At 37.0% G+C, this 18,684-nt stretch overlaps 1 protein-coding gene across 8 annotated transcripts in view; it reads left to right on the forward strand.

Annotated features, from left to right (window-relative positions):
• The first annotated feature begins 1,567 nt into the window (after positions 1-1,567).
• Positions 1,568-18,684, forward strand: part of LOC132155112 (receptor-type tyrosine-protein phosphatase F-like) — a 279,321-nt gene continuing 262,204 nt past the window's right edge. For 7 of the 8 annotated variants that reach the window (XM_059563914.1, XM_059563917.1, XM_059563919.1 and 4 more), the window contains exon 1: positions 1,569-1,893. The gene's annotated coding sequence lies outside the window, so the exon portion shown is untranslated. Of the gene's footprint in view, positions 1,894-18,684 lie in introns of all 8 variants that reach the window. The other variant, XM_059563911.1, reaches the window with a different exon arrangement.

The raw sequence follows: 18,684 nt of genomic DNA on the forward strand, positions 1-18,684 counted from the left end.
GTGTGTGTGTCTATATATATATATATATATATAAAAAAGTAAATGTGTGTGTGTGTGTGTGTGTGTGTCCTCTTAACAGTTGTTCTAGAGATGTGTCTGCTGCTAGAACTCCGTGTGCCATTGACCTGGTCTCTAATCTGAGCTGCTGTTAACCTGCGATTTCTGAGGCTGGTGACTCGGATGAACTTATCCTCCGCAGCAGAGGTGACTCTTGGTCTTCCTTTCCTGGGGCGGTCCGCATGTAAGCCAGTTTCTTTGTAGCGCTTGATGGTTTTTGTGACTGCACTTGGGGACACTTTCAAAGTTTTCCCAATTTCTCGGACTGACTGACCTTCATTTCTTAAAGTAATGATGGCCACTCGTTTTCCTGTACTTAGCTGCTTTTTTCTTGCCATAATACAAATTCTAACAGTCTATTCAGTAGGACTATCAGCTGTGTATCCACCTGACTTCTGCACAACACAACTGATGGTCCCAACCCCATTTATAAGGCAAGAAATCACATTTATTAAACCTGACAGGGCACACCTGTGAAGTGAAAACCATTTCAGGTGACTACCTCTTGAAGCTCATCAAGAGAATGCCAAGAGTCTGCAAAGCAGTAATCAAAGCAAAAGGTGGCTACTTTGAAGAACCTACAATATGACATGTTTTCAGTTGTTTCACACTTTTTTGTTATGTATATAATTCCACATGTGTTAATTCATAGTTTTGATGCCTTCAGTGTGACTCTACAATTTTCATAGTCATGAAAATAAAGAAAACTCTTTGAATGAGAAGGTTTGTCCAAACTTTTGGTCTGTACGGTGTATATATATATATATATATATATATATATATATATATATATATATATATATATATATATATATATATATAGTGCTTTTATTTGGGGTGGGGGGTCTCAACAATATGAATTATGCCTAGGGCCTCCAAATGTCTAGAACAGGCTCTGTGGCCTGTCCGCCACTGTCTCTCATGAAATTTAGCACAAAGTGATGAGCCAGGATCCAGCTTTGCTTACTTGCATGATACCCTCACCTATTACCAATTCACCTACTTACTGTGAACCGTTTTATATTCTATTCTATGATATTCTATAACCATTTGTTTATTTTGCCTCTTTCCCAACTTTTCTGTCCCAAATGGAGTGTTGCAGCCATCAAAATCAAAGTCAGTGAAATATTTTCTTTGTTCTTTTGCCAATTAAATAAAAGTTAAAGAGAATTACCAAATCACATTCTTTCCTGAAATGTGGGTTACATATATTTATTTATTTAAATTAAATTAAATTATATAATTTAATTAATTAATTTGCCACTGACAACATCACCTTCAAGAAATTGACTGCTGTCATTGGTGTGTTTATTTATTTAGTATGTGTGTAAAAGCACTGTGCTGATGGATATAGTAATATAATACATTAAAATTATTACATGCCATATTCGATTTAATGCGTCTCACGAAGCAACCACACTAATCTAAGTGGAGACTAATCTAATCGATTCGTGAACGGCCGAATGGTTACGAATGTCTCCGAAAATGCGCGCGAGCAACCTGTAAGCCAGTCAGGGAGGGAAACAGCATGATTGAAGGGACTGTAGGCAGGCAGACCAGCAGAGAGTCTCTCTGAGCAGAAGTCCGTGAAACACAAACTCTGGATTCACAACAATAGAAGCTTTTCCACTCTACCGTAGTTATAGTAACCAGTCTCAATAACGGGATTATAACGGCCGCGTGGCACATTAGTAGAGGAAGAGTCGTTACACTGTGGAATCAAAGAATTTTCCAGTCGGTTTTAAAAGTGGATTTGTACGTGGCCAACTGAACCGGGTGAAACGAGCGGTTGCCGTGCACGGAAAGAAATGCAAACCGCGGCGGAACGGAGAGACGGTGAGTTTAATGCGTTTCCTTCTTCATTCGGTCTTGCTCGTGACACATGCTATGCATTAAGGAGTACTTTTAAGGTGATTATTATTTGCATTAATGAGCAAGCTTCTCAGCCACGAGGTTTGGAGTGATCTCGAAATTCTAGTATTTCTTATAGAAACTAACGGGTGAGTTGACGTCGGCTAAGCTAGTGTTCTAGCTAACCAAACGATTAAAAGCTAGTAATTAGTTTAAGGTGGTTTAGTTACACACAAGACCGTTGTAGATTAGTTCCTCTCCCAGAACATCAAGTTTATAAGCAAGTCTGACTATATTTTGTCGCTGTGACTCTCATTTTAGAGTCTCATTCTTGTCAACCGTTAACTTACGTGGGGAGCAAGTGCAGAGCGCAGTGTAGTTCTGTCATGTAAATGGTTCAGCTAATATTAATGAATTAAGAAGTTTAACTATTGACCAGGTGTAATCTATAATACCCAGTGCATATTGTCTCGGGTAAAAGACAAACATAAAGAGTCGCGGGACATTCTCACGCCACTAAGCTGCCTTCTCCAAAGATGCTTCATCTCATGTAAAATATGCCACATATTAGTGTTGTGCAATTATGCCAATGCATACATTTGAACTGATTTAGTCTGGTGTGATTATGAAAAAGGCGTACAGAAATTAATTCCAAACACGTACATGGACAAGATTTAGTGCATTTTTTTCTTCAAGATGCGACCGTCTGTGGATGAGCGTGCATATTTTGAAACTCAAACTCCCACATAGACATGTATTATACAAACATGTTGGGCTTATTTTCCACATTTTACCCAAACGTAGCCGTAGGCTGTCTTTAAAGACGATTGATGTCTGCTGAGCATTTCTAATAGCATTAGAATCAAACATCGCTACATCGTATAAAGTGTTTTTACATGTTTCCAAATCGTAATATTGTACGAAACATTTCAAACCGACTCTTATGTCCATCCATATAAGCCATGATATTTGTGGGGCTTCACAGAAACGTGTCAGTGAGATAAATGAGAAATGTCAAAATGCTGTAGTAAAATCTTCTCCTTATTTACTCAAGCTTATGTTATACATAGCATCTTTTTTTCCAGACGTTGTTGATGGTGACTGAGGTCATCAGATTCATACATTTTCTGTCAGCTTCTGTTGTGGAAGAAAAGAAGGCACACAGGTTTAAAACAACATGAGAGGGAATAAATGATGACAGAGTTTTAATTTGTGAGTGAACTGTCCCTTTAATATTGTTTATGCAGCAGAACAATGCCACTCTTGTTATGCTTTAGACATTATGCATTATTTGTTATGCTGGTTTTGTTGCCCTTTCCCAGGTCCTTCCATACAGCAATTCTGTCCAGCAGGAGTTATTTTAAGAAGGGAGCCTATGATAAACATGACCATACGTGAACACTGCAGGGAAGGGTTTCAACCATCCAGAGTTTTTATTGATTAAAAATAAACAAACAAGCATATGTGAGGAACTTCAGAGTGCTCATGAGGCATGTCAGCAATATCAAATGATCTGGAAAAGTTCAAGAGCAAGTTTTGTGAAACTTCTTTTCTTGATCTTGTGCAGTCTTCTGGTACTACCGTTCATTTGGTCTGTGTAATTACTTTAATATTCCTTCAGTTCAGTAAAGACAGGATAGCTCCTGAGGCTAAAGGTTGGCTGGAGAAAAATTTTGACAGGCGTTAAGATGAACTGACCATATCGCCCCCAGTAGTACACGTGTGATTGGATCACAGGCCCATTTATGTCATTGTAATTGTTGCTTTGGTAAATGACTGAAGAATACAGTCAATCATTGTGACCTGCTGAAATAAAATGTAATGATTAAAATATTAATAAATAAATGGTTTGTGGATACATTAAATGTAGGTCAGCATGTTTTACATTAATAACGTAAGTGTCCTGGCAGCTGTTAGTAAAGAGCATGAAACCATAGCAAATGCCCTGTAAGTAAGATATATAGTTGTCGTAATGGATCTTTGAGTATTTTTGGCAGTTTTGTTTGTGTCAATATAATTTGGTATCTTCCACACTCTTGCCTATTTTATTCTGGTAGAGGGAACTAATTGTCCTGTTCAGAATGCTCGGCCCTCTGTTGCCACATGCTGAAAAGCCACTTGGTGCAAACTTCCCCCTTGTTGACGCTGTCTTATGGTTTCCATATGTGCTGATTTTGGGTAATTTCAGGGCCTGGGCTCTAATGAGAGATTTTATTTCTGTAATGCATTGGTTGTGGTGTCGGGGATCAACATTTATAGGACTCATATCTGGGAACTTCTTGACTTCTCAGTGGCACATTGGGCTCTGGCATGGGAATACAAGGTTTTTATTTGAACAATTCAGCCTAGTCGACATAGAGTCATGTGGCACAGTCAGTGTGGCCAAAATAGTTTCAGTGTGGTAAAAGTTTAAGTTTTTAGGCAAGTTCTGTTGCAAATCATCTGTTGATTGCTATAGTTCTGTTCACTCCAAGAAGGTTATGAGCACATGAATAAAAGACAAAAGCTTTGAAAGACAACATTTAATCAACATTTAATCAAAACTGAATTTCGTTTTTTCGAAATTCGTTTCGAATTGCCCCTTTACATGGGTAACATGAGGGGGATTTAAATATTTTTTCCGATCATTATTTGGTGTAACAGAATATGTTGGCATGCTTTAATGTTAAAAAAATACATTATTTTTCAAATACTGAAATTATTCAGGGCTCCAGACTAACATTTGAGAGCAGTGGCACCAGCGCCACTAAGTTCTACAGATAGTGGCGCCAAGAGCAGATTTGGTAGCGCTGGGGGTGGTGTGTGAAGGTATTCAAGACAAAAGTTAATTTAATCATAAAATTATTAATAAGTGCAACTAATAACATTTCATGTTCATTTTTTGTTTATTGTTTATACAGATTTGACAGTAAAGCACTAAGCTTAAGTTCAGATGCATAAAAAAATTACTTTTATTAACAACAGTAACAAGTGGAAAATCTATTTTTAATATACAGAAAATTTATATATTCCACTCTTATTAAATGTGCCATGATTCTTTTAGCAAGTTCTGTGATTGTGTGATTTAATAGCAAACTGAAGAAAAGTTTGTGACTTTTCTTACTTCATACACAAAAAAGTGTACAATTCTGACAAAATCTGATTTCTTGATGATTTGATATTTTATAATAATAATCTTAAAATTTCAAAATCTAGAGAAAAAGCATAAATGAATGACTAATAAGCCTATAAGTGCTCCTCTGCTGCTGTCTACTGGTTATAATTGTGATTTGATGTTTTTTTTACATTTTACGTTAAGTTTTTGTTCACCACAAAGTATATTTTGTTCATCCCATTAAAAATAACATTCAAACTGGATCATCTTGGAGCTTTAAAGTGCTTGAAAGTCACTGAAAAGTGCTTGAATTTCTCTCTCAAAAAGTTGTACAAACCCTGAAATTAATTATGTAATACATTCAACTATTTCTACAACAACATGGTTACAGGTAATGTTACCATTTCTGGTTTCCTGATGTATGTCAGTACTGTTTATTTCTGTGCAGAATTTTAATGCTTCTCAGTAAATCTCGCAGTAACCTTATTGTAATGCTTCTCACTGGATCTCGCAGCACTGTTGCATCTGTGCAGTAACAGTGTCGTGAAATCAACTTTGGCTCCCGAGTAATGCTGTTCTGAGTTTGGACAATTTTGTGTCGCGGTTCGAGCTGATAAATGGTGTGTCACTTTTTTCAGAAACATCAAACAGCAAACAAAACGAAAGCGAAACTAAATCGCGCTACGTTTCAGCTGTGCAGTGCGGTTTAGTTTCGCTTTCGTTTTGTTTGCCGTTTCTCAAATACAACAGAAATGGCAGCGCTTATGAGTTGGACAATGCGGTAGTCGCGCCAGTGCCCTTGCAAAACTTCAAAAATTAGTCACACCAGCAGAAAAAAAGGGTCGCAGTCTGGAGCCCTGATTATTGTAGGTCCTCTATGACCCGCCTCTCTCAAACGAAAAGTCCCTCCTCCCGACAAGGGCAGTCTGCTCTGATTGGCCAACTGACCCAGTGAATTGTGATTGACCGAACACTGCAAGCACTATGGCTGTGTATTGCCAAGAATCTGGTGATACGATATGTATCACGATACAGGGGTTGCGATATGATATGTTGCGATACATTGCGATACTGTCAGCAATGCGATATATTGGGATATTTCTTATTCGATTGATTAATCATTGACATCCCTACTTCAGTTCAAAGAGCCCACTCGAACAGCACCCTCTGCATGTCGGTAGCCCCCCTGGATTGCTAGATCGGTCAGTGCCAGACCGCAAATTTAACCACCCTTAACTCCCGAACACCGGGGGCTATCGATGTGGATGTGGGGGTCATTTGAAAGAGGACCTCTATATGTACACTACAATTGCATTTCAGAGGGTTTGTCGAGCTGAAGGGATCCTCCGAATTTGGTGCGGATTCACCGTGCCATTATGGAGATATGACCGCTCAGTTTCAGTGGTTTTCCATAGACTTAAGTTTTAAATCGTTTCATCCAGGTGACCAGTAGCAAACAATGGACTCTGCTGGACAAACTAAGTAATTACACCATTTTCAAACTTTTTTTTTTTTAATCTTGACTACATCATGCCCTAGATATTGTTTGAAAGTGTTTTGATTCTTTATTGTTAATTCACACTTTGCATTAGGGCTTCATAAGTTAACATTAGTTAACTCATTTGTTAACATGAACTGCCAATGAAAAATTATTCTGAACATCCATTCACCTTAGGTATTCCAATATTAAATAACACATTGTTATAATCTAAAGTTGCAATTGCATTATTTAATGAGCTAACATGAACTAAGACTTGTATTTTTTAAACAAAGATTAATAACTTCTGTAGCAAATGTAGCTATTGCTCATTGTGATGTCAATGGTTAACTAATGAGGTATTATTGTAAAGTGATACCTATGGGTCTTTATAGTTCTTTTGCACTTTAATCTGTGTAAAACTTTTAACTTTATATATTTGTCTGTATTCTTTATTGTATTTAAATGTTCAGTTATTTTTGTTATAAGAAAAAGGTATTTAACCTGTTATACTGTATTATGACCACTTAAATTTATATTTAATATATACTGTGATAAAAGCATGAGCAATTAATCGCAACAAGAAAATTGTATATCCCTAATAACAAAACAATAACAGTAGCTGATTCAGAAGCACCAGATTGTCGTAGCAAAGTCAGAATTACCTCCTCTCCTAGGTTTATGAAATGGTCGTCCATAAAATGCATTGCTGTTTTGTTTTAAATAATCTTAAAGATTTACTTCTTTCTTTGCGTGAACATTTGCATGGCATTATATGGCGTTATTTCCCTGTCAAATGTCGAGAGCGCATAATTGTAGCGCGAAATGACATTAATATAATGCGCGAGCGTGAATCTCTCTGCTTGTGCGCGGAATATAATATGCGCGAGCGCGAATCTCTCTGCTTGTGCGCGGAATATAATGTGCAGAGCGCGAATCTCTCTGCTCGCGCGCCGGAACTGGGCGTGTGCTCTCAGATACACCTTGCTCTTGTAAGAATTTTCTCTGGGCTCACTCAGAGAGTATGCCTGCACTTAAAACGTGTTCAGTGCAATCGCGAATCTCTCCTCTTCGCTTAAAGTAAGTGTGTATTTGCTTAGACTGCGTCCAGTGCGTTCGCGCATGGCCAAGTACTCTTCTCTTCAATTTCTTAACGGCAACAACCAATCAGAAATAGGCTTTAACGACTGACCAATGAAAACACGACATCGTACATGGAATCTTATTGGTTGATATTGAACCGCACATAGAACACATGGAATAAGTTCACTGAAGTTCAATCAAGACGATACATTTGACATATTTAACATCAAAACAAATAAAACTGGTTACCTGAGATCGTCGATTCGGCGGATCCATCTTGGCTCGTCTTGATTGAACGTCAGTGAATTTATTCCATGTTATGATTGATGATCAGCTGACTTTCTCAGACCACATTGCTAAAACTGTCCGATCCTGCTGATTTGCTTTATTCAACATCAAGAAGATCAAGCCCTTTCTTTCAGAACATGCTGCACAACTCAAGATTAATTTTTAATGAGCCAAAAAGAAAACACGTAACACCTCTGTTTATCAATTTGCACTGGCTTCCAGAAGCTGCTCGCATAAAATTCAAGGCATTGAGGTTTGCCTACAAACCTACCACTGGCTCTGCACCCATTTACCTAAATTTGTTACTTCAGACTTATGTGCCCTCTAGAAGCCTGCGTTCTGCAAGTGAACGTCGCTTGATTGTGCCATCCCAAAGATGCACAAAGTCACTTTTACGGACTTTTAAATTAAATGTTCCCTCCTGGTGGAATGACCTGCCCAACTCAATCCGAGCAGCTGAGTCCTTAGCATCTTCAAGAATCGGCTTAAAACCCATCTGTTCTATCTTTATTTGAACCTCTAAAACTCACTATTCTAATTCTATTCTTTAAAAAAAATCTAACTACCTTTCTAATATTTTTGTATTCTATTTTCTTTTCATTTATTATGCAATTGTGTGTGTGTGTGTGTATGTATGTATATACACACACACACACACACACACACAAACATATATGTATATATGTATATATATATATATATATATATATATATATATATATATGTATATGTATATGTATATATATATATATATATATATGTGTGTGTGTGTGTGTGTAAAGACCTCTAACACTAGCTTGCTCTATTCTTTTTTTTTTATTCTATCTGTTTTCTTTTTATTTATTATATTATTTAAAAGCCCATGCTTCGTGTACTGTGTTAACCTAACTGAGACTTGTTATAGCACTTATATTTCATTGCTCTTTTTGTTTTTGATTGCTTCCACTGTCCTCATTTGTAAGTCGCTTTGGATAAAAGTGTCTGCTAAATGAATAAATGTAAATGTAATGTTCCATGTGCGGTTCAATATCAACCAATAAGATTCCATGTACGATGTCGTGTTTTCATTGGTCAGTCGTTAAAGCCTATTTCTGATTGGTTGTTGCCGTTTTGACAGCGTTTATGCCAAGAGCAAAGAGAAAGAAATCGAAGAGAAGAGTACTTGGCCATGCACGAACGCACTGAACGCAGTCTAAGCAAATACACACTTACTTTAAGCGAAGAGGAGAGATTCGCGATTGCACTGAACACGTTTTAAGTGCAGGCATACTCTCTGAGCGAGCCCAGAGAAAATTCTTACAAGAGCAACGTGTATCTGAGAGCACGCGCTCAGTTCCCGCATGCGAGCAGAGAGATTCGCGCTCTGCACATTATATTTCGTGCGCGAGCAGCGAGATTCACGCTCGTGCTACAATTATGCGCTCTCGACATTTGACAGGGAAATAACGGCATAGCATTACACAAATATTTCCACATAGTGATGTATACATGTGGGGGGGGGGGGTGTTTGAATGAGCCGTTTTAAGGGTCATGGCAGAGTCTTAACTTTGACAAAGAATATCTCTTTGGATTTGAGACTTTAGTCTTTGCAACTTTACAGATCTTCTTCATGCACCAAGAGCTTACAACACTCCAAAGAGAAAGGAAAATTAGAAATTGCATTATACGACCCCTTAAAGAACTGTACTGAAACTATTTATGAATGCCTTTCAAAATCAGTAGTCAATTTCATATAGTCCAGTTTCAGTTCATTTTTTTTTTACTTTTTACGAAATACACCATGATATGCTTCAAACTGACATTAAGAACTGTTTAAACTAATACATGTAACTTAATGTTTTATTAATGCTTCTGAATGAAGGAATGTCTCAGCTTTCTAAGATAAAGCTTATTTTTTTCTTTCTAATGTTTAATCAAAAATTTGCCTTCCTGTTATGAGGTGATTTGTGACTCATTTAAGTGATTTACAGGGGGATTAAATTTTTTACCTTTTTTGGCATTTTTCTAGCTTTATTAAAAGTATTTTATCTTATGTCAAATTTGAAAAAAAAAAAACAACATATATTTTATTCATGTCAAATTAATTTTGATAAATAAGTCGCACCTGACTATAAGTTGCAGGACCAGCCAAACTATGAAAAAAAGTGGGACTAATAGTCTGGAAAATACGGTATACATAAACAAGATGTTTATTTGGTATTTAATAGGCCAAACTGGCTTTTTGCTATTGAAAACAATAACAGTAACCATCTGAAATTAATGGCAGTAACTGCACAGTAAGTAGCCTATATTCAATACAAACATAGATGGTACAGACATCAGCATTTAGCTTTTGTATTTGAATTGGGTTGAAACTACATAGAAATGGTCTTAAATGAAAAGATTAACTGTAACCATGTGAAGTTAAAGGCAACAACTGCATGGTTCTACAATCCAAACAACACAATCAACACACATTCAATAAGATGTTTCTTAATCAGCATTCAGTATTAGTTTTAGTTTTTACATTTGGTTTTAAATACAAAAGTCTTTACCAGTGAAACTAAATAAAAGTATGCTATATAAATTAATTATTCCAAAATGTTAAAATCAAATAATGTTGGTGCGAATAAAACAAAGATGCAAAGTGTTTCATTCATCCAATAAAAAAAAAAAAATTTAGCGTAATGATTCACATCTATATTTTTTTTTACTTGAGCCAATGAAAAATAAATAAGTATTGGCTCAAGTTAAAAAAGTATAGATGTGAATCATTACCCTAAAATGTTTTAATTGGATAAATGAAACCCTTTTGTGCTACAGCAGGTGATTTTTACATCAAATTAAGTCAATGTAATTTTAAGGTAAAATAATCATCCTATACAGAACTGATGTTTACTTCTGGCATTTACTTCTGTATGCAAGTTCTTCTTTACAAAAAAAAAGCATTTCAGTTTTGTCACAGTTTAGTCCATTTCATTTCTCATCCAACGCGTGAGAAGTTGAGCCGAACATCCCTTCACGGTCTCCACTTGTGTAGGGTGTGGACAGGTACAGTACGCTCGCGCAGCTTCAGTGAGCGCAGGAAAGGTGCTCTTATTTGTGCGCCAGTACACCAGCGGCTGTTCGCGTCCTGCTATCTATGCCTCAGACATGTATTCCTGCACTTCCAGTCACTCAATGTTATTTTAAAAATAACAAAGTTTTCATATTTCTCAGCCTCTTCAGTGTTTAGATGCCTGTGAAGAAGTTAAGTGTCTGGAAGCTAATTCTGTAGTAATTTGGCTCCTGATTGAAAACAGGTTCTAGATTAGTGGGCCTGCTGGTGGCATTATAAACCATTTACACCACAGTTTTATGGTAAATCTCCATTTAACAAAAAGTGGAAACAGACTTTGGCCCAGAAATGACTCAAACCAATACCAATTTATGGTCCAAACCCTTTATAAGAATGGTAGCTGAGGCTTGAGGAGCCCCTCATGATAGGTGATGATAGGTGATTGGATAGGCCTTGCCTCGATTTATTTTGGAGAGTATCTGAGCAAAGAAAGCGGCCTTACTCTGCAAGCTGTACTTTTGAATGCCAGCTCTATTTTTTCCAGCTTGTTGTGTATGTATATATATATATATATATATATATATATATATATATATATATATATATTAGGGGTGTAACGATACGCGTATTCGTATTGAACCGTTAGGTACGAGGCTTTCGGTTCGGTACGCGGTACCCATTATGGACCGAACGGTTCGTTGGACTAATTAATTATATTTGGTAAATAAAAAAAAAATTGAAATATAATGATATGCGTTCAACAAGGTAGTCCAATAACCCAAACGACGTAACAGGCAACGCCCCTGACACCCCCGAAGAAAAAAAAACACCAACTTATATGTTTATGTTAGGCTACTCAGTCAGGCGCTCGCTCACTCAGCAATACAGGCTGAAGGCGCGTTGCAAAATGGCCAATGCGTTTAACAGGGAATCCAAAGTGCACCCAAACACCAGACCTGTTGGTTATTGGAGGATCTTCTATTTCTGGTCTGTTAAACGCATAAGCCATTTTGCAACGAGCCTTCAGCGCGTACTGAGTGAGCGAGCGCCTTACTCTGTAGTGCAGTGATCCTCACTATTTTTTTCACAAGAGTCACATTGGCAGAGCAAAATCAAAAGGCGAGCCACTTTTATGACAACATACTAAGTCACCTTTGCAAATGTGCATTTCTACATATAAATTGGACATCCCACAAAAAAGAAATAACACGGCCAATACATTTGCGTTTAAGATCAGATTTACTTTAATAGTGGGATGAGCGAAAGCTGGCATGCATGTCAAACAAAATGCCCCCAAAAGAAAAAAAAATCTCTATGTTTTCAGTGCTGATGCATTCATGTAACATTTAAGGGCACCTAAAAGCTGTCACAACGAACCGGCAAAATTAAGGATTATTAATATGTAAAACATAGCAGAAGACATTTAATTTTTTTTTATGTCTGTCGGCTAGAAAGATGCTGACTCGTGATCTTCGCAGTAGTGAACGCGCCTGAGAGAAATGCACATTTCATACGGGAGGGAGAGCAGTCTGTTTTCTTTCGTTTTGAATTGTTTTGTTTAAAAGTAGACATTTCAAGCTTTATATATAGCCTATTTGTCGGGTCTGTGAGGCAAGTAGGCTATACGCTGAGTTTCGGTTCATTCATGAGACAAACTCCAGGTTCACACCGGCTCCTTCGTATCGTGGTTATCTATTTTCTATTTACTTCTTATTAAATCCAGACAATTGGTTGATGAAACCTTGATTAAAATTAAGATACAATTAATACAAAACGAAATCAAATTTAAAGACAGGCTTTGTGCTTTCTGTTTGAGGTCTCAGTGAAAGTTTTAAAGCAGTCTTAGTGCGACTTATATTGATAGGCTAGACCTGTATGAATTCTCATTTTACTTTTTGAACTCCATTATTGAGCCAAGTTTTGCTTGAAAATAGTCTACTGTTGATGACTGTGCAAGACTAATGGATTCAGGGTCAGGCTTGAATGAGCATGCTTCAGACTCGTGGTGTGAGCAGAGCGAAATTGGAGCGGGAAATGCGACGCTCCGTCCACCGTCCTTTTGAAATTGCCGCTCTGCGCTCTGTCCAAGATCCGCCCGCTCCCGCCTCACATGCTCTGAAGGCAAGTGGCAGTGTGATACTGTAAGCTACTATGCGAGCCGCCAGTTATAGCTTGACGAGCCGCGCAATGAGTAACTGTGCTGTAGTGGAAAACGTAGGTTTTAAGAACATGCTTAATGTAATTGAGCCCCGTTATAATATTCCTTCACGAGCTCATTTCAGACAGACCGTAATTCCTGCTTTGTTCCAAAAAACATAAGCCCTATAGAGAACCAATTGAGTAAAAACACACTCAATATAAAGAGTTATAGAGTTCCATATAAAAAGTTACATCTTTGTATTTGTACATAACTAATATAACATTTTCATTTTTTTTTATAAGGAGCTGTTTTTGTTTTATACAGTATGCTGCTAAGAAAACACCATAGAAGATGGGTAAAGAATAGCTCCATCATTGTTCAATGTAAAAAAAAAACATACTTTGTTTTAATAAATAAAACATTTTTTAAAAATCAAGGAAATTTATAAATTTATATTTATCTATATCTATATATATATATATTTCTCAATCAAACAATGCTGTTTACGGTTACCAGGTTCATAAAAAAAAAAAAAAAAAAAAAAAAAATTGCACCGCTTGCATGTCAATAAACAATGTAACTGATTTGTGGTCACAGGTTTGCAAATGTGCATTTATTGACTGTTTGCATCTTTACTCCTGGCTCAATCAGCCATATTTATATGCATCACTGTTTGTAGTTATTGCATTATATGAAGCTCTGTTTTTGCTAGGCCTCCATCTAAACACCAAATCACAATGTAGTTATTTCTACTGAAAATTCAGTACACACAGTGACACACATACTTGTGTACTTTACGGTGACTTTTCTTAGATATACTGCTTTTTATATTGAGCTAATCAGATTGTCTATTCTTTAACCCTAACCCCAATATCCATTTTTGTAATACTGTAGTATATTATAATGATATGATGCTTAAATTCACTTGTAGCACATCAAATTATTCATTCATTTGTATTTTTAATTTATTTAGACAAAATAGTAAATAATTTTATCCAATTGATTTATTAGTAATTTGCCTTAAAAATAATTTTCTAGAACTTTAATATCTCTAGATATATTACTCTTATAATTATATAAGATTCTACTCATACAGCCCACCTCTAGCTCTTGTAGTGTACTGATGTCCAGTTTGTGATTTTGCATGTGAGTTATTGAATTAGTTCATTAGTCACTGGGCACTGTCACTATTGTGGTGGCTCCATTAGGCAGAAGGATGTGTCCAAGGTATGTGTCCAAGGTCCAAGAAGGAGTCGTGTAAAGGTGACCTCCCTCTCCATACCCTAATCCAAACACGCAGACACATGTACACAGTTTCCCTCACTGTCTTTGATAATTCACTTCTTGCTACTCTTTTCCGTCATAGTGATTTTTATTAATCCAATAAACTCAGTCATTCGCTTGTCATATTGACATGCATGTGGTCCTGTGTGCTGTCACTCAGGAAGATGAATGTAGAGTTGTGAGTCGCAGTACTGATAGAGAAGATTCTTTAACCTTTATGCAGCATTAATGGCCTTGTGTGTTTAACATTTAAAAAATTAGCTGTGGGCTCCTTGAATATTGACGAGGGAGGCTCTTGTGTAGCTCTGTTTGGATAACTGTGACATGCAGTTGTTGTGTAGGTGGGTTGACTGTCAAACAGTGCTTTGGATTGCAGTGCTTGTTTTCATGTGTTAATGTGGCATCAGAGTTAAGATATTCATAAAACCAATAATAGTCTTTAGAACACATGTCATTACATAGAGGCCAATTCTGTTAAACAGGACAGATGATTGTAAGTGGGAGGAGACATCAAATATGAACTGGAGAAATCATATGTTGGTTGTGAGAGTGTAAAAGTCCACCCTTTAAACAGAGTTACTTACCCTGTTGATAGTTTGGTTACTCTAGACCAGTGGTTCTTGAACTTTTAGCCCCAAAAGTACGTTATTTTAAATCACCCAAATATAAGCTACAATATTTCCATAATTTCTGCAGAAATTATGACAAAGCAGCTTTTTTTCAAACTTTTTTATTATTAAAAGAAACTGGAAGTATTGACAAATTAATTAACCACGATTAATTAACTGATTGAGTTTGAAGAACTGTATGTCTTGATTTTGTGTTTTTACGGTTTAGTTTAGATTAGAGATAGATTATATTAATATATTGATAATAATGGGGTGAAGTTTTGTATAAAAAATCTTCAATTGTTTGGTGTCATTATGATTATTCTAACTGCTCCCAATCACGTCAGAGGTAGCCCGATCAAGAATTTTAAATATCAAACATGTTTGATAATTACAATTTGAGATCAGGGACACTCCAACTTGATTGGGAGCAGTTAGAATAATCATAATGATACAGGGCTGGACTGGGACAAAAAATCGGCCCGGGCATTTTTGCCCAGACCGGCCCACTATATGATCATAAACACCACCCATCTTTGCACACCCTTAATTATATGCATACCAACTCCTATTCATTAAAACCACTAATGCCATGTAATGAGTGAGTATAGGAACTAGTGAGAGTTAACAGATGAAATAAGTCAAAATGTTATATTTATTAATACAGTTGAACTATACTCCACAGCGGTGAATCCTAAAACAAGCTATAAGCGGCTCTGGCATAGCAATACCAGTGCTTCTTACAGGATTTTTGTTAAAACTATGGTGTTGTGTCCACGCTCCTTCTAGGGGGGTTTGGAGGCATGCCCCCCGTGAGAAAATTTTGTGCATTTTAATGTTAAATTCATTAATCTGGTGCAATTAAACAAAGAAAAATTCAAACCTCTTTTAGTTACAGTGTCTATTTACATTATACCTATACATAATAATAGTTATAATATTAATCCAATGACAGTAATAGCCATATTTTGTAAAAACAAATGCACAAAAAACTTTCTTAATTAGTTGTACCAATTTCTATACTTGAAAGAGATAAGCACATGATCTTTTATTTTGACGCAAACTGCTTTGTGGCTGTGGCTTTGTTATGGGGGAGGGGCTTACAGAGGGGCGTGGCTTGGTATGGAAAAAAAATACAAACACAAAATCCTTGCATTAGCAGAAGTGTGGATGGCTGATACAAGCGTTCTTTTCTTGCCTGTCCCTGACACTTTAGATAACATCCTATAACAGAAAATTCAAATTTATCCATACTGACACCACCAAATATCAAATATCTGGACATGATTGATGAGTTGTGATTGATATAAATAAAATCATTTTAATCTGGGATGTCGTCGACTTGACATTCTGTTCTTAGAAAACAATAATTAACATTTACTACTAGGCATTAGGGCTGTCAAAATGGCTGAAAAACTAAATTCGAATTTTTTACTTGTATATTATCAAAATTCAAATTATATTCAAATTTAAAATGCATAATTTCAGTTAGGGTGAAGAGAAGCTTTTTGCTTCTATCCTGATGCCACAAGAGGGCGCATCGAGCAAAATATTACTAATGCACGTTTAATAAATGCATTAGAATACATGACTGTTAAGTGAATAGTATTTAAAAAAATGTTTATAAACCAATTATAATTAAGTTGCTTAAACAACTATAAACAAAACATGTATACATGCATAGTTTAATACAGAGCGCGGAAAGCCAATCACAGAGTCCATTTTACATTTAAAAACATGAGATGCAGTGGGATGGGGAAAACCCACCATAAACTCTCGAGATAAGTTTTTAAAAAGTTAATTTTACATGGCTTTCTAAACATCCGGCTCTCTTGTGAGAGACGCGAGTGTGCGAAATGCGTTCTATGTGAACAGCTTGATTTAGGTATTGATGTAAACCTCCACATGTCTTCTCCACATTGTTGTTCTTTTTTTCCGCAATATTTTGAAAGAAACCTCTGATATATTTTGAAAGAACCAGCACTGCATCTAGTGGCTTTAACTGGAAAGGCTAAAAAGAAAATTATAATGCAATGAAACTTACAATGTCATCGCATCTCAAGCTGCACTGATAAAGGCCAAAATATACTTGGGCCGTCCGCATTCACGCTGCAATATGTCATTTTCATCATCAAGAGGGCTCGCGGACAGCTGCACCCCCCGCCCGCGTGCAGGCAATTCATGAGACGTACAACAGCGCACGCACGAGGTGAATGATGAGACAGAAGTAGTACTGCGTGTCGAGCTATTCCGCCTTTGGAAAGTTTGGAATGTGAAGTATACCCGGGCAGGGCCTTAAAGCAGCCTCCTTAACGCACACCTAAAAATGTGGATTTTTATTTAAAATTCGACGAATATTCAAATTTTTTTTTTTTGACAGCCCTAAAGTTACTAGGCATGTCCAGATACTGTTTTTTTTTATGATAAAGTTATGTAAAATAACAGCTCAGTGCTGCTGCAACAAACAACTGTGCTAATGCTAACTTAATTCTATATAAACTACAGTATATAACCGCATAGGCTTATTAGTTACTAGCCTAAACTGGACGGAGACAAGAAGCGCCCTGTAACTCACTGACCTGCCTACGTTCACAATGCACACAGTTCAGATGGGAGAGAGAACGGCTGACTACACAGTTTATTGGAATAAATTGTGTATTTCCCTCACAATTGTCACAAAAAAACTAACTAAACTGTCTGTCTGGTCTCTCTGTGAATTGCTTTGCGAAATTATGTGGTGCAATTTTTTTCCTCACTGCTGCACTACTGCGTGAGAATATGGGGGTGTGGCGTGAGAGCGTGAGAATTGGGTCAATTGCGTGAGTCTCACGCTGAATGCGTGAGAGTTGGCAGCCTTGTAAGTGTTTTGAAAGTAGTTATTCTTACCGGAGGCTCTACACTTTCTCATCTCTCTCCTGATCCTCCGTCCTCACTATCATCATCTGCCACAGGAGCTGATGAAGGTCAGAAAACATATATTTTGACACAGTTTACAGTGTCTGCTTTAAGGGCCTGGTTCTATTTTTTCACGCTATTTATCTGCACATTCCTTGCGTTTCTTCTCCATCTTTTTTTACAGATACACACTGACACTGCTGCCGCTCCCTCACTCGTTTAAAGTTGTGATTGGGCCAGCCCAGTGTCAATCAAGAAAAGAGCCAATGGGCCGCTGATCTACGTGTTTCATGGGCTGGTCTGTCAGAGAAAAAAACTAACACTGACTTTGACCAATGCATTACACCGGCACAAACCCAGTGCTGCCAATTAAGCAAAACAAGACAAAACGAATGGGCCGCCGATGTACAAATTTTATGGGTCGTTTAAAAAAAAAAAAGTATGAGTATGAGATATATCGGCCCAAAAAGCACGTCAGCCCACCGGGCAAATGCCCGGTATGCCCAATGGCCAGTCCAGCCATGTAATGATATACTGCTGCGATAGCCAATGACAGCAAAACAAGCGTCACCTACCGAAGTTGCATGCTTCTATAGCTGAAACTTGGCAGCCACAAACATGCCAAGAAACTGGAGTATTAAGCAATAAGATCACCCATATTCTTTTTTTTCCCCATTAGTTTTTCTCCCTTAAAAGACATAACTCATGCCAGGAGAACAAGCTGATGACGTCAATCCTCCTTTGTTTTTCTTCGAAAGTCACGTTTAATCTTGCGTGTCCCTGTGAGATCTTGTCTCTCTGTGAAAATAATACTACAATTTAATTGATTAATCAAATGCGATTGCCACATGCATTTTGTCAGTAAAGGTG

This window comes from Carassius carassius, chromosome 12, assembly GCF_963082965.1.
Source record: "Carassius carassius chromosome 12, fCarCar2.1, whole genome shotgun sequence".
In the NCBI taxonomy this organism is placed as follows: domain Eukaryota; kingdom Metazoa; phylum Chordata; class Actinopteri; order Cypriniformes; family Cyprinidae; genus Carassius; species Carassius carassius.